This window comes from Kryptolebias marmoratus, linkage group LG1, assembly GCF_001649575.2.
Source record: "Kryptolebias marmoratus isolate JLee-2015 linkage group LG1, ASM164957v2, whole genome shotgun sequence".
In the NCBI taxonomy this organism is placed as follows: domain Eukaryota; kingdom Metazoa; phylum Chordata; class Actinopteri; order Cyprinodontiformes; family Rivulidae; genus Kryptolebias; species Kryptolebias marmoratus.
In genome coordinates this window covers 10,470,953-10,489,409 of record NC_051430.1, presented here as the reverse complement: position 1 = coordinate 10,489,409, position 18,457 = coordinate 10,470,953, and positions in this window count along the sequence as shown.

Sequence of the window (18,457 nt, the reverse complement as noted above, 5' to 3'; positions counted from 1 at the left end):
ATGCACCACTGATATACCAGGTACCTGTGAGGACTGAGTTGTGTGATCAAATGACTTGTTATCTTGTACTTACAGAGTACTAGGTAAGTACTCAGTATGTACCATGTGCTTACCCTGTAAGTACAAGTCACTTCATAATACAGCCCTGTAGGTACCTGGTATGTCCTGAGTATCAGGTATGTAACTGTATATACAACTTTTTAAAGATAAAATTTATTTATCTTGCAAAACATTTTCTTTGAATTAATTATATGTTTAAAATAGATCACTTTTAAATGATGTTTTATGTCATGAGATCCCAAAACAACAACAACAAAGAAAAACACTTATAAATTAACATGTTTTTCCCATGTGATCACATCAGAAAAAGTTGCGAGGACTCATATAGCACAAGTTCTCATGAAGAGCACAAGTGAACAATCTGTTGAAACATATGTGAAAACTTGTTCCATGGGTTTCACACATCACAACATCTATTGTTGATTCATCAAAAAATAAGCCCAAATGCGGTTTGAAAAGTGGTGGGAGTGCTGTCACCACCATGCAAGAACCAAACTAAAAGCATGTTAGGTTAACTGACTGGCCTAAACTAATCTAAGGAGTGAGTGTGTGTTTCTCTGCTGACTTTATGATGGACTGGCAGCTTGTCCAGGTTCTCACCCAGTGACTGCTGTAACAGGCTCCAACCCACTGCAACCCTGAACAGGTTGAAGTGGGGCTTGCCAAACTGCATATGGAGAACTGAGCACTCTGAGAGCTCATAAAACCACCTTTTGCAGCTATAAATAAATACTCTTTTTTGTGACCATATCAGTTTCTTATATTATAGCGTAGGAAGTTTCCTCACCTTTTTATATAATGCTGTTTCATTAAGCTTTGTGGGCATTTCATTATCCACAGCTCTGCTAAAGTCCCTCCTAAAGCATTTTAATTGGGCTGGGCTATGATATTTTAACTAATAACTTAAAAATAGTGCATTTGGAGTAAACATGCAAAGCATAGACAAAATAAAAACTAGTTAAAAAAGAATGGGACACCTACATCTGATCCCTCAAACAGCTTGGTCTGGTCCACTCCAGTGGGCTGCAGTCTCCCCTCATACAAACACACACACACACCTTCCTTTCAACACAAACACAGATTCTGAGATCTGCTCATGGCTGCTCTTGGTGCAGATTTAAAGCAATGAATGTGTCAAACTTCTTTTCTTTTTTACTCAGAGTAAAACTTGTTTACAGTTCTAGTCTGACTGCATCTTTTTACCTTCATTAAAATCACATCTCTCCATGAAGTGGTGTTGTTTCACCCAGCCACTGTATATCATTTGCTGCTTTGTGTATTTAACAAGGCAGCCATGCCATCTGAAATAGAAGAGAAAAGTAGACTCACTGTCATTTTTAGTGTAATAAAATGCTAAGTAAGTAGAATGTCTGCAGTACTAAGGCAAATGATGTCTTCATAGGAAAAATAAGAATTAAAAAAAGAAATTAAAAATTTTGTCTCGATGTACCAAAAATGGAGTGGTGGTCTAGTTCAGTTGTAAGACCTTGTTAGGCAGAATGTTAAAACAAACAATCAAACAAAAAACCCCATCATTTTTTATTGTTTGTATATATGCACTATGAGCTCAACCCCTTTTTTTCATCCATCCATCCATCCATCCATCCATCCATCCATCCGCTTCTCCATTCTGGGTCACGGGGAGCTGATGCCTATCCCCAGCAGTCCCTGTGCAAGAGGGAGGGGACACCATGGAGAAGTCGCAAGTCCATCACAGGGCCACATAGAGACAAATGAGACAAACAACCATTCACACTCTCACTCACACCTAGGGACAATTTAAGAGTCACAGTGAGTTGATGTCTCGCTCATTTTTTCATACAGCATGATTCCATCTTTATGGAGGAGATGATTGATGACTGTTCACTTAGGAACCAGTATCCAGTCTTTGCGATGATCAATACTGTCCATTTCATTGTGTGTCGCTCTATTTGTATCAACCACAAACACATAATTTTGTTAATTTTCTGGTGACCTGTAGCTGATATAATGCCTATTGCTATAACTATGGCAGCACCTAACTCAAAGTCAATAAAGAAATCCTGATTAGTTTTTTTCCACTTCTTCCTTCGCCTTTAGTTCAAAGCAGTTAATTTTCCTGAAGGGTCACATAAAGAACTGAGACTGTTATGGATGGCTGTCAACACTTTGAATGTTTGTTCACATATAAAGTGGATCAAAACAGAACCTCATATGTGTGGAAAGTTGCCCTCTCCTTGCTTCTTGTTATTGTTGGTCAGTCGGATGATAGTTCTTAGTTTAAATAAACAGTAATAATGCTACGGCCTGGCAGGCCATTTCCCTCCTATTGTGTCTTGCCCCGCTTTTCTTGTGTTTTTTGTTTGTTTCTCCCTTCGCTGGCTGTGTTTCTCCCTGAGCATGACAGCCTGGTTCTCTGATTACTTATAAATCTCACCTGTGGCCAGTTATCTTTAACAGTATGTTTGCCTGAGGAAACTAATCTGTCTTACCTGCTCCACTTACCTGGAAGATCACTGCTCAGGTTCAGAAAGCTGCTACTGCACCTGGGAAGGCCTGAAAACAACAGCCCTACTAGCCCGAATTACATCCCCAAGTAACTTTATTAAGATTAATTTGAAGTCTCTACATTACCCCAAACTCACCTGCTCTGCTTTCCCACTGTGACCAGCCAGCCCTGAGGATGTGTCCTCCTTACTGTAGTTAATAAACCTATTCTATTAAGCTACTGCTAAACACGACCTGGACATTTTACAGCCTGCAGGCCACATCTGGCCTTTTAAATGTCACCAAACAGTCTGTGTGAAATCAATGGAAAATTAGAAATCAAAGATTAATAACTATTTATTCTGGTTGCAAATCCAAATTGTCAGCTTTTATTTTGAAACTAGCATTTGCATTGCTTTAACTTTGAAGGTGACTGCTGTCACTCTTCAGTTTAGATAGCACCAATGCGTGAGCAGTAGAATCAGGAACCTCTGCTCTGGTACACTGAGTTTATGAGAGATTTGAGTTACACACATGTCAGCAGATGCTAAAAAGACAAAGATTTACTGTATGTGACATTTTTAACAAGATATTGTGTTCTAAGTATTTATTTACTGATGTCAAAGGCTTTTTGTGAAGAACAGGTCACTGTTTTTAAGAATTACAAGTGGAACTCCCTGCTGGCATTATCAGAGTAAACATGTAGTTCAATCATATTTATAGCTTATTACTACCTGCTGCTGAAGGCTAAAAGGCAATAATGTTTTTGTTTGTGTCTATGCATGTGTGTGTGTTGGGGGGTGCTTATGCAAGTGTTTGCACGACAGTTAGAAAAATATTTCATGAACCACTGGCTGGATTTTAATGAAACTCTCAGGAAGTAGTTATTGGATGTATATCTACAACTGATTGACTGTTGGAGTCAACCCAGTTCAAGATGGCTGTCGCAGTTAATCTAATTCGGCAAGCATATAAATGGCTATAATTCAGTGATACTGAGCTAAACCTTGGTGTGGTAGTAGCTGAGAGTCAATCTCAACATATACTCCAAGAGCTATCACATCTTGTGAAATTTCACATGAGATTACACATACTGTCATTTAGAAGGTTTGATCAAAACCAACTATAACAACATCCGTTCTCATCATAAGATGATCTTAGTTTAAAACTCTGGCATGAAAGACAGTGGGTGACACACATTTATTTAAGGAATGTTTGGACTTTAATTATGGAATTCATATTTGGCAGAAGTGACGTTAGGCTTTTGGTTGCATAATGCTCAGGAAGAAGGTAATACTGGCTATAGAAGCAGAAGAAATCATGAAGTTAAGTTGTAAACAGGCTGGGACTTTTTCTTTTGACATATAGCCGAGCTGCCCACTCGGCCAGTGTGGGTGGGGTCAGGGGGATGGGAAAATAATGTCCATTTCTTGACACTAATTTGCAAAGATTTCTGAGCAGTAAAATGGAATCAAATTACAGACTGATAACATAGATCTCTGTTGTAATCAATCAATCAATCAATCAAATTTTATTTGTATAGCACATTTCAGCAGCAAGGCATTTCAAGGTGCTTTACATAATTAAAAAAAACAAAAAAAACAACAAAATAAAAACAGCATGTGACATTGAATAAACAGTAAGAAAGAGAAAAACATTGAAGCACCTGTATTCCCAATGTTTGAGGTGTTCAAAACTCATGGATTTCCTCTCCTACTTTGTCTTAAAGATTCCGACACTAGAGCGTCACCAGAGTGACACATACATATAAGTTGTCTCTATCAGATTTAACCAGCAGCTCTTCTCTGTTTTCATAGCGCTGCTGCCTCATATCAAAACTATTTGTAAAATGGTAGATAAGCTGAAGTGTGGAGCTGCCACAGTACCAGAATGCTTGATGTGCACGACATCAATCAAGCTGTGTCTTTGGAAGGTAATGCAAACTAATTTGTGATGGTAGGTTTAGAGAAATTAATTAGATCGAATTGTTAACAGTTACTAAATACATCTTATCTCATTTAAGAATGAAAATGACTTCAGGGTTTGCACATCAAAAAGGAAATAATTTATCATTAATTAGTTGTTCAGACAGCCAAGGCCTGAAAATAATCTCATAATAATTCCAACAGTTTTTACTTTTATATAAGCCTATTTGTGCCTGTCAAAGGAATCTTTCTAGAGACATTAATGTTTAGTTTAAGTGCAAATTATTTAAACCAATAAAATATTTAAGTATAAAATTATTGATGACAAGAACTTCTGGAATCTGTCATTTGAGGTAAAACAACTTTAAATGCAACTAAAGTACTTCAGTTTATACACACTACATTGTTAACATGTTGATATACTAACCAAACTTGAAACATAGACTTCATAAAAAGAACTCTGAGTAATTCATAAACCAGCTGTCATCTTATGATTTTAAGATGGTTTTTTTTTTATTTTTAATCAGTCTTCGTGTTGATAATGTGAATCTATCAGTTGCCTTTAAATTCCAACATGACAGCTCTGATGGTTGATTGTTTCTATTGCCTCTCTTTTCAGACATATGATGGCATTCTGAGAGGCATAAATTTATTCCTGTATTGTTCTTTCAATAAAACTTATAAACTCTGTATGTAATCAGAAAGCAACAACTAAAAGTATGCAGTTTGTCCTGCTGTTTTTAGAACAAAACATCACTTAATATTACATGTCACCAATAAATAAACGTAAGTATTTTTATGTGGTTTGCATGTTCTCCCCGCTCATGAGTGGGTTTTTTTCTCCCACAGAGTGGTTGCTCGTCAATGGACATTTTTCATATACATGTAGGTGTTTTCTATGGTGTGAATAAACCACCTTTGCAATGTTGTGAACAGGATGGTTTGTCCACGCTATAAGCAAGGCATCTCTTCTGTGATGTAAATATAATGTCTTCTCAGTTTTTAACCAAATTTAGACAACAGTACACACCTTATTGTAGGGGTCTTTTATACGATTTAAGACAAATTGTTCACATTATAAGCGAGATGTCTTTTCTGTGTTGTGAATAGGATGTCTGTTGATCATTACATTTTTCAAACGCAGTTGACACATTTATCAAAACCCATGAAAACTAAACATTGTTTACAACCTAAAGAAAGGTGTGTGTGTCTTGGAGTGTCTGTGTAGGAGTGTGGAGATGCTGCAAAGAATGTGCACTTTTTAGGGCTGACTTTACTTGTATGTGCATATGCTCCAACATGTCATGGACCTTACATGTTAACTGAGGTTTAGGAGCAAAGCTGCACCTCAAACACACCTATGATCACCTAACAAACTGTCTTATGGTTGTCTCACCCTTCTGGGCCAGGTTTTCTTGTGCTCTTGACATCAATTAATTCTGAATTTTTTTTTCCTTCTCCTCAACCTTCATCCCTACCTCCAACTTAACTCCTTACAAGTCAGCGCACCTTCAGCAAAGATGTTCCAGACAGCTATACAGACCGGGTTCAGTCCACATTGCACAGTTCAAACCCATCTCCACACAGTTCAGTTCACTGCTCCATAACTTCTCATGGCTTTCATCCTTCATCCCTACCACCATCCACTTATCCATCTGGAGGAGAGTTGTAAGTTGGCCAGGATGTTTGCTCAGTGAGACAAAACCCCCATTCCGAGTTTCGTTTTTTCTATAGCCACCAACCATGAGATTCCTCAAATGCGATTCAACCTTCAGATTGACTCAGTCACTCATCTTCACTCCCTTAATTCTGAACAAACCTGTAAACTCACTTTGTTGTCGTGTGGTCCCTGCTGCTGAAATAGTTGATCACAAAGAACTAAATAGGTGTGAGGTTTGAAGTCTTTTTTTCTGGGATAGGTTCTGTGATTCTGCTTAAAGCCAATTAATGAATGTTCTGGAGTGAAATATCTTATTTAATGGTGCCAGATTTTAAAAAGTAGGATATTTCAGGACAGTATTCACATTAACTCAGTGGTGTAACATAATCAGAAAAAAGATCAGAACAACAGATCTTTAAAAAAAAAAACTGTTTATGTCAATTAATAAAGATATATAATATATTTATTGTATATAGTAAATGTATTTTTGTGTCACATATCTATGACTATCCAGCTTATAATTAAGCACGGCTGTGTTTAAATAGTGCCCAAAAGGAATCAGCAGTTGTCTACCGCTGTCTCCTGTGAGTCTTGTCTAAATTCAGTTTTTAATAAGGGGTGAGTAGGTAGTTAAACTCTGTTTATCTGTACATTTGGGGTATTGTTCTTTGCTTTTTTCTTCTCTTTGAGGCACTCAACAACAGAGCAGCAACATTACATGAACAGCAGCTCACTTAAGAGGTCATCATCTTGTAGTGGAATGACATGACCGATCTAAAATGTTTAGACATGTTTGGATTACATCATGAAGAGCTGCTTCAGGATCAAGTGTGTTTTGCGAGACGGGTTTCATATTAATTGTTGTTCAAGCTCAGAGCTGACCTGCACTGTAACGGAGCAGCTCAGTGTAATGCAATGGGAAAAGATCAAGGCTTTTTGCCTCTTCCTAAGTATTTAAGTCTTGTTATTTTTTCTGTGATTGACTTTAGTGTCAAGTGAGTTAAAACTGCAGTACTTATATTTGTACAAGTTGCTCTGCACTCCGGTTATATAAAGTAGCACTAAAAATAAAGTTCTCTGCCTTTTGTATTGTTACTATTGCAAATGTTCTCAGCATGTTTGATTAAAAAACAACTCAAGTGACTTATATGATTCAGCTTTCACTAAAATTATAGTCTATGGTTAAAGTGGCACTTTGTCATCCTGCAGATGGTTAAAAGGGGGGGAAAAAAAAAAGATTTTTAGCCATTGTAAAATACTACTAATACACACACAGGCCTCAGTGATGAACAGCAGAGTTATAATTTAAAGGAAATGAAGCGTGAAGAACACATGTTGTATTTATATCCCTGACTTTGAGGTTCTGGAGGTGTTGTTTTCTTTTTGCTAAGTATGTGATGCCATCAAATCAAGATTTATAGAACTCTCTATGGCACTTTGAAATAATTGTATCAGTGCTTGTGATTCTGTCAAGAGATATAGAAAACAAACCTATCTGCAACTTTTCTACCTGCATTTCTACTTTTCTTCTACTAAATGTCTGAATGGATTGAAATTTTTACAGAAAACATCAGCAGACGTGCTGGCACAAAGATCTGACAGCCCTCTGTGTGACATGGCTGTGTGTGTTTATCTGCAGACAGGGCTGGTGACTGACATTTGTTCACAAAAATGTTTTGGGATGTACATTTAACATTTTCAATTTAAACAGATTACACGCATGACAAGGCTACTGTTTCATATTTTGCCATATCCTGTATGCTAGTATATGTTGAATTCTTTTTTATGTAGATCAAAATGGAACTGAAAATAGTTTTTTGTTTAAGTCCTGTGATGGGAATGAGTAACATTCATGCTGTGTTCCTGTCACATATATTGGGGTGAAGGGTGCGAAATTTACAACATATTATTAAGCAAACGTGGTGCTATATTGGTGGTGTAACTGTTTTGTTGTTTTTGTTGGTGTGGGGTTTTATTCTTACGTTACTACAGCGTATCTGTAGTGTTCACCAGCGTTCAGCCATTACCACTGATTACCTTCTTTTTCTTCTTCTTATGCTCTCTGTTGCCCTTCTCTGGCAGATCACGGTCTGTGAATTTGTTTCTGTTTTCCTCATCTTTGAGTCCGAACCAAACCCACAACTTGCATGTCAATTCCTTCCAGATCCATGTTTGTGTAATGAATGAGAAGTGGAACATGTTGGTCTTATAAAAGTACACATCATGTTATCGGACACAGAAAAAAACACTACCACTGTTGTTACTCTTACAGCAACCCAATGTGTGTGCAGCAGCAAGCACATGACATTGCCAACAGTATTGTATTTACATGATACATCTGCTCAGAACACAAAGGAATATGCCTCTGATATGCAGCTCTAACAAGACAGATAAATGCGTCAACACCTTTTGTGCATAAAAGCATCACAAATACAGCAGGATGCAGTGGCAGTGCAGACAGAGTGTTTGTATAGTGTAGCACAAATCATTGATATGTTACTTTTGTTGTCATGGTGTGTATGTGATTTTATAAAGTCATGCTACTGGATTTTTCAACATGACTAATAAATCTGTGGCAAAGATCACGCTATGTACTAAAACAGTGGGGGTATCAAAGTATCTGATGACCTCATTCTTCATCCTGTCCATCCTTGTCACTCCCAAGGACAACCTCAACATCTTCAGCATCTCCATCTACTCCATCCTGCCCGGACTCTCTTCTTTACCTCTTTACCACACTCCCCGTTTTTCTGGACAGTCAATCCTAAGTACTTGAAGTCCTGCACCTTTGTGACCTCTGCTCCTTGTAGCCTCACTGTTGCACCTGCCTCCCTCTCATTCACACACATGTACTCTGTCTTTCTTAGGCTGACTTTCGTCCCTCGTCTTTCAAGTGTATACCTCCACCTCTCCAAGTTCTCTTCCTTCTGTTCCCTGTTCTAACACAGATCACAATGTCATCTGCAAACATCATAGTCCTTCCTGCCTGATCTCATTTGTTAGTCTGCCCATAACCAAAGCAAACAAGAAGAGGCTCAGAGCCGATCCTTGATGCACTCCCACCTCTTAGAGCTATCTGTCAGTCCTACAGCACACCTCATCACTGTCCTGCTGTCCTCATACATGTCCTGTACCAGTCTAAGGGTGCATTCACACCTGATAGTCAGGTAGACTTGGTTCGATTAGAGACCAAAATTGCAACATTTGTTATATTTTCAGCTGGTGTGGTTCACATTCACACTGCTATGAGTCAATCGAGTGGCGTCAAATTTTAGATTTTTCAGGATGTCTGTTTAGGATTTCTTCTCTCCATGTCTGACCACGAGCCATTTCTCCCTCTAGTGGTAGAAACCCACATTTGTTTTGGTTGTATTTGCCCAGTAGGCTCTGTGCTATAGTCCACTTCCTGCTTTTGGAGTGGTCTCCAGTCTGCTTGCAATCACATATGCATTCGAACCACGCCACAGTTCAATTCAACCGAACTGAGACCGAGGTTTTTAGGTGGACCAGAGTTCACTTTTTTGGTCCGCATCAGAGTTCGATTGTGCGTTCACACCTCCCCAAACGAACCGGACTTTCTAGGCAAACAAACTAAAGTTCAGTTAAAGTGGACTAAACAGGGCTGGTGTGAATGCACCCTAACATACTTCTTTGCCCCTCCAGATTTCCTCATGCAACACCACAACTCCTCCCTTGTCACCCTGTCATATGCTTTTTCTAAATCCACAAAAATACAATGAAGCTCTTTCTGACCCTCTATGTATTTCTCCATCAGCATCATCAAAGCAAAGATGGCATCTGTGGCATAATGGGAATCCATATATGGCTGAGGGCATCTGTGCTTCAGGAAGAAGAGCTATCATTAACCTTGTGAAGGTAAAGTCACATTTGTTTTTGTTGCCTTTCTCCATATCATTTTTAAGGTGCCTTATACATTTAACACTTAGAGAATGTGACTTAAAATGTTACTTCCAATGTCACTTGGGGAAAACAAAACTAACATTCATTGATAGGAAAAAAAAAGCTATTATCACTTTAGGGAAATGTGCTACAACCTTGATGTTTCACTACAAACTGACCACTGGTACTGAGCAAAGTGTAGAAATGCTAAGCAGGAATGAATAACGCAACTGCATGAAAGAAAATAACACCTCTCTGTTTGAACACCCTCACATTTCACACTTCAAAAGTAGCACAAAATTCTCACAGTTCGCTTTCTGGTATGTGTGTGAAACGTTGCTCTCTTTCAGGTCCTGTATTACAGCCCTGGCTGTCAAATTAGACAATGAGACTTGAGGTAGATGGGAACACAGTTGTAACTTTAATGTGAGAGCAAAAGTGACAGCAAATAGCTAATCTTTTAGGCTAATAACAAACAAAGTCAGCAAGCCATATATTGTTCATATTCTGTGTGATAAAAGGAGGGAAATAAAGGCATTTATAGCAACAATTTCAATGTAATCACCAACTCAAGTCAATAAATGAAACTCATACCATTACTTGAAGGAAGGCACCTCATCCTCCACCTTTCATGACAGTGGTTTGTCAGATATTTTGCTAACAGACAGATTTAGGCACACACAAAGGCAAAAACATTATAGGGTCTGTCTTTTGCTTTCACTTTTTTTTAGCATTTACAGTCATTCAATTTACATGGCGCAGCTTTTCTACAATTTATGATAATTCATTTTAGGCGGCACGGCTTCATGAGACATTTTACGGATATAGTAAACCTTTTACAGATTTACTAAAATAAATTTACAATAATTCATTTTTCGGTGGCACAGCTCCTCTACAATTTATGACAATTCATTTTAGATTGCCCAACTTTTATGGTAATTCCCACATCTGGTTTCCCCATGTTTCCCTCTGCAGAGAGAAGCTGCAGCCCACAGCGAGGTGTAGGCCTGATAGGACAATATGGTGAGAGAAGAAAACTAGCATGCCTGTCACTGAAAAATGAATTTAAATATATACATTCTGGACCTTTGGCAACCAAGGATTGATATCTCAGGTTAACAGAGGGATTCTGAAGGCAGTAGTGCTGTCATAGACTATGTTCACACTGCAGCCAGTTCCGATTTTTTTGTCACTACGCGACACATATCATGAACATGACAAATCCGATTTTTTTCATATCTGACCCAGGCCTTTTCCATATGTGGTGTGGAGACAGATACATATCTGATGTTTTTTAAAGCGACCGCAGTGTGAACGTTCATGTTCCATTTCATTTGACTTTTACATCAGATGAAAGGATGGATGTCCCTGACGTCAAAGTCCCGCCACTCCTGACTGCGACTCACCATCCACCCGTGTCTCTGCACAGAGGCAGCAGCCACAGCTCTAAAAAAGCTCATTGTTAACATTTGTGCTCCTTTTCTTCTCCGTTTTCTTTTCTCTCTTACCATTTGGATGTACAGTTGGCCACAATTGGACAGCAATTTAAGAATCAATACACGCATCCTAACACTCGCGGCCTCCGTAGTTACTTCTGTAAACTCAGCGTGCGGAGTGTGACGTTATATTTTCTTCTGCTCATGCGGGTCATTTTGGGAAATGGAGACTGTTCACACTGGAGTCTGATGGAGGTGGCATTTAAAATGTAATGTGAACCACGCAAAAATATTGAAGTTAAGCATTAAGACCTGCAGTGTGAACGTAGCCTTAATGCCTTGACAGAGAAGAGGAGTTTGCCATCTACCCGTCTTCAGGTTTACAAAACCCACCACTTGTTTTGTTGACAGTGTGCTGTCAACAAAACAAGGAAGTGTCGGATGCAGACACTTGCGGTGGGGTAATGCTGTGAAGTGGTCAGATCTATTTGTTTTCATACAGCACACGCATTCTTAGCAACACTATGAAATTATGACAAGTAGCATTGAAAAGATTCACAGCACCTGTTTACAACATGTGCCTAGTGCCTCTACTGTGTCTCTTGTTAGACACATGCTTCAGTGAACATTAATCTTCAGGTGCCAAATCGGACATGCAGTAAAATGTGTACGACTAAACGTCAGTTTCCTTTCCGGAGACGAGCCCTCTCAGTAGCTTTGGACCTCTTCTCTTCCTCCTTAGAACTGACGAGGTTGTAAATGTGAATTAATGTCTTCGTCATTTTTATGCAAAGCGACTTACATTCACTGTTGCTCCACAAGGAGAGGAGCTGGAATCACAATCAGCGGAAGCCTTTATTAAATGCTGACTGCAGAAACACTTTGCTTCAACAGATGATAGAGGATAAATGGCAAAATGCAAAGCAGGATCACATATGAAAACCATACCTTCTTGATAAGAGTTAAAAAGTCTGAGTGGGATGTTATGCAGAGCCTTTTCCTATTGTATTTGTTCCCTAAGAATGATTATATTCAACCTCCAATCGGGAACCCCTCTTTAAATCCCAAAGCCTAAAAACGAAAGCACAACTGAGGCGTCCATGCAAGGTTGTAGAAGTGGATAAGATAAGATTCTCAGTTCTATCATGTAATCACAGCCGGGTTCTGCATTTCAATGTGTCAGGTATCAGCTGCTGCTGGCAGAGCGTGTCAAAGGATGTGCACCCAATCTAGCGAGGGTTTAGTTTTCATTTCATGAAACACAAATTTTATTGTACAACATTAGCGATCAACTGTGTGTCTGTTAAACTCCGCTGATTTGTATTCCGGGAGCAAACCCAGATCAAGACAGCTGCGGGAGGATTTTCTTATCAAAATTAGCTTCTCCTTTATTCTTTTGTCAACTATCCAAAAAACTGGAGATTAGAAACACAATTCCTGGAAAGGCAGAATGAATATCACCTGGTAAGATAAGCTGTACAAACTATTAAATCGTTGTGTCTTACACACAGAACATGTTGTAGGATAATACGTTCCGCTGCAAGGATCACGATTTCTGTCAGACCCCTTTTTACGCCATATTGTTGCAAAACTTAAGTCGAAGGAATTCCTGCCCAGAAGAAGTTACACATTCTGTATCATTTGTCATAATGTTGCATTTTTTTTTACACAATTACTTCTGTACTAAACTGAGCTCAAGAAACATTGAGAAGCAATGAGAAAACCAAAACTTTACATCTACTGTACGTTCACAGATATAAATAAAGTTTTTAACATACTGTTTGTCACACATGACTGCACAGTATGTTTTCCTGCTGCAGCCTGGGCTTGAACTTGCAGCCTCAGGATTACAAGACTACAGCACTGACCACCTGCAGCTTTTTTGCGATAGTTTGAGAAACATGTAAGAAGCTGCTGCTGTACAAAGGACCCCCTCTGAAACCTGCTGAGTTTTAACAGTTTGGATTCATGTTGCAATTCACAAAAGATTGATCTGGATTTTTATCGCCCACTGCTGAAAGGTGAGATACGGTTTTACCTGTGTCATGTTTCAAGTCTGTTAGCAAAATATCTCATGACCAACTGGACACATATTATTGAAACTTTCAGGAAATATTCACTGGATAAACCTCCACAACTGATTAACTTGTAGAGCCAACCTAATTCAAGATGGCCACCACAGTGAACTTTCTGTAGTAAACACAAAAATGAATAAAATACAGCCAATTTTACAGATACTGAGCTAACATTTGGTGTGGTAGTAGCTGAGAATCATTTACAACACATACTCCAAGTGCTATACATTGTGCAACATCTTTGTTTAAATCCTTGGCATTAACACTTGGGGTCAACCCTGTCTGTCTGTTAGCAAATTATCTCATGAACCACCGGATGAATTTTAATGAAACTATCAGAAAGTAATTATTGGACACACATCTGTAACTGATTAACTTTTAGAGTCAATCCAATTCAAGATGGCCACTACAGCTAATGAACCTTAGCCAACACAAAAATGACTACAATAATGTTAGATATTAAGCTAAAGTTTGCATGATAGCAGCTGAGAGTCATTAATAAACATATAACCTGAGTGTGACATCTCAAGGTGGTGCATAAAATTGTGGATTATGTTATTTTCAATATTTGAACAAATCAACTTCAACCTCCCCACCTCTCAACATAAGATGATCTTAATCTAAAACTCTGGCACAAATGGCGATATGCATTCCTTCAAGGAATGCTAGACCTTTAATTATCTCATGTAGTGACTTTTCTCCTTATACAACATGTTCTGGGGAAAAGATGAGCACAGAAACCTAGAGACTCATATTTATGACTTCATGTTTTCTATTACTGAGCTGTTTGGCAAAGAAAATCCCAATGTTATGTATTTGATTTTTTATGGAGCCTATTTTTCCATATACATTCTCCATCGCGTCATAGCAAGAAGGTTACAGCATTGCATCCTGGTCTGGGGCCTTTCTGGGTGGAGTTTACATGTTCTCCCTGTGCCCACATGGGTTTACTCCGGGTACTCCCACAGACCAAAAACATGCCTAAATTGGTAACTCTTAAAAAATTGTCCTTGGGGGAGTTAGAGTGTGAATGGTAGTGGCCCTGCGATAGACTTGCGACCTGTCCAGGGTCCCCCCTCCTCTCGCACGGTGACGGCTGGAGGTAGGCACCAGCTTCCCACGACCCGGAAAGGAGAAGCGGGTAAAAAGAAAATGGATGGATGGATATAACTAGGACTGGATTGATCAGAATAAAAAGGCATAAATTAAAATCTAACAATAAAACTTATTAACAATGGAGTGGTGAAAACCAGGTAATGAGTTTGCTTGGCAGAAAAGACTTGGTAAAGGTAAAATCTAGGTCCAGCAATGAGTAATAACATCAGCAAAGTAAAAAGCAGGAACAAGCAGAGGTCATAGTGGAAACAGGGCTGGAGAGCTCATTGCAAGGAACACAGATGACCTGGAGAGGGATGACTGGAACCAGAGGACTAAAGGCTATAGGTAATGATAAATAAGAAACAGGTGTGTGTGTGTATGTGCGTCAGGAAACAGTACAAAGACTGGAAGTACTGTAAGTCCAAACATTGAAGAAAATACAAACAGGAAATACCAAGAGTTCATTACTTATAACTTTCACCAACAGGATGTGGGATCTGCAAAGCTGTGAGGGCAAATTAAAGCCAAGATCCCATTACAAAGCCTGTGCAAAACAAATATGTTGAAGGTGTTACAAATATGTTGAAGGTGCCCACTGACCTTAAGGAGAGCAGAGTGAGTCAGGTCTCTGTGGAGGGATGTTTTACTTCTGTGTGGAGATCACTCTGACAACAGCAAAAACTAAATCAAGCAGCAAGTAACAAAAAAAAAAACAAAAAAGCAGCACATTTCATCACAGCCTATTATTGAAAGTTTCCAACATACACAAGATATATATATATATATATATATATATATATATATATATATATATATATATATATATAAAGAAATGAATAGTAGCAGTACAACATATTCTAACTTAAGGATATTAAATGTTTATTAGTAACTAGAATAAACAGATAAAATGCAATGTGAATGCTGAGTGCTGAATGACTGCTGAAATCTGTTGAAGTGGCTGAAGCCAAACTGATTAAGTTAAAGCAATCAGAACAAATGCTAAAGATAGCAAAACACAAGGAAAAAAAAATCTAAAATTCATTTAAATAGGAGCCAAACACTAAAATTAGCAAAACAGTTGTTAAAAGTTAAAATTAGCAAAGCATTACCTAAAAACTAAAGCTATCAAAACAGTAACTAAATTAACTAAAGAAAACTAACAGCTAATACTAGCATACAGTAATTGAATTCTAATATTAACAAAACAGCAGCTAAAACCTATAAATTATGGTGAAGATTTAAAAGAGCAGAAAATTATTTAGGAAAATGAAGAAATCTCAATCTATTTCAATAAAACATATTGTAAATAAAGTTAAGGATTTCAAAAAACACAACATTTATAAATAAAAATCATAGCTGTAATGTCTTGAATGAGCTGAACGTTTTAAGACCTAAAAGTCTGAAATAAATGAAAGTATTTTGAAGTAGTTAGTTCAAGAAATTGTGCGAAAGACACTATAAATAGAAAAACGAGAGCGTGAAAGACAACTTAGCATTCGCAAACAATATATTTCATGCCAGCTTCTGCTTTGTGTTTTCTGTTTTCTGCTAATGGCCACTGACCAACAGTTTGAGGGGAGCTACTGGAAGAGAGGAGACACATGAGGATGTTATTTTCTTCTTACAGTTTTTTTTCAGCTGATCTGAAATTGAATTACAAACTTTGTACGCTCTAATGAAAACTACCAGTGATATGCAGCAAGGTGCATGTGGCAAACAGTATAAAATGTAGAAAACCCCAATGTTGGACTAATGCACTTACATTACATTTATAAATGAAAGGCCTAGCATTCCTTAAAGGAATGCATACCACCTGCCGACCTTCATTTCAGAGATTTAAACTAAGCTAATTTTTTGATGTGAATTGACATTTCTACCTATTTTGGTCAAACCCTATGAATGATGTTTTGCATGATTTCATGCAGTATTGCAAGATCTTGTGAGATGTGTAGCCCTTGAGTGTTGATGATTCTCAGCTACTACCACACCAAATATTAGCTCAGCATCTGTAAAATTACCTGATTGTTAACCACTTTTGTGTTGGCAAATGTTGATTAGCTGTAATGGCAATCTTGAATTAAATGAGTTGTAGGTGTACATCCAATGATTACCTTCCGAGAGTTTCATCAAAATCTGCCAAGTGGTTCATGAAATATTTTGCTAACAGACAAAAATGGATAACTCTGGAAGTTAATGCCAAAGTTTTAAGCAAAAAGCTCACACATTGTATAGAGCTGGTAGTATGTATTGGGGATAATGCTCAGCTACTACCACACCAGAGTTTAGCTCAGTATCGGTAAAGGTAGCTGAGTTATAGCCATTTTTGTGGCGCGGCCATCCTGAATGTGATTGTCTGTACTTTGCTATGATAGTCAAACACATGCATGCACAGATGTGAGCAAAAACATTACTGCTCATTCGCTACTGGTAGCAGGCAATGACAAATTTAGCATATTTGCAACTCAGCTAGAAGCCTATTAAACAATAAGATTCTGTCCCATGGTATAGCTGCGTGGCCATGTGCTCCATGTTTAACTGTAGGCAGCAGCTGTTTTAAAGTGCAGTTTATAGCAGGCATTTCATGTTTCCCATGTTCAGTAAATGGTTGTTTATTTCATGTGAAGAACCCTGTTAAATCAAATGCTTTGGCTCACTTACAGATGAACCTGATTTGGATAAATCCATGCAGTTAGATAAGGCCGTTCCACCACCAAGAAACCAATTAGATTAGCTCTTATCAATGGTTTCTGTAAAGCACATGATTAAACAAGTAAAGACTGTCCACCTGGCAGCTGGGAACTGAACAGGAGGAGCAGATCACAGCTAAAAGCCACCGGCTGCAGCTTCAGGAATTGATTGTATTTGTTGTGGATAAAGAGAGTACGCATGTATGATACAGGAAATGCTTACTGGAACAGAATAAGAAGCTTTTTTTAAACCTATTATATTATGACCAAAGCTGAAGGCAGTGTGATAATGTTTATGCCCGTGTCTTTGTGTGTGTTTGTTTCTCTGTGTCTTTATTAAAATATAGTTTTTAATGAAACTTTCAGAAAGTAATCATTGGATTGACATCTTCAAACTGAGGAGATCGAAGATGGAGCCAGTGTGGGTGGTATGCCCTCTGTAACTGCCAACACTGTTTGTTTTGTGCTCTTTGTGTTACTTATTAATCTGCAAATCAGGTCTGTACTGGTGTACAATTGCCAAACATACCTACCAGTCTGTTAAGGACACCGTTGCCACTTTAAAGACCAGGCAGCCTAAACTTAAATCTGAGCCCTGGCTAAATGACACGATCCAAGCTGTCAGGCACGTGTGCAGCCGAGCTGAACGCAAGTGGAAGACAGACAGACTGAAGGTCTCATTTCAAATGTTAAAGGACTGCTGGCATCATTACCATAAAATTGTGAAGGATGCCAAAAGAAAATATCTCCCAGAAGTTTTTCTGTCAAAGACCCAAAAACCATGTGCTTTATTTAACACCATGGACTCTGTCCTAAATCCTCTACAGACTGTTTGTATGGAGGACTCTGATCTCTGTGAAACTTTCTCCACTTTTTTATTAATAAAGTCAGAACCATAAGAGACTTAATTTCACCTCCTCCTGCTTGTGCAGTCTTTCAGGTTTGAACCCCTGAATGTCTTCAGGAGATTATTAGACATTTGAAGGCATGAGGTTCTTGAACTGATGCTGTCCCTCCTTGACTTTTTAAAAAGGTTTTCCCAACTCTAGGACAATTTGCGCTTAAACTTACAGTAATCAGTTCTCTGGAATAATCCCTGATCGTTTTAAACATGCAGTGTTGTAACCTTTAATTAAAAAACCTAGGCTGG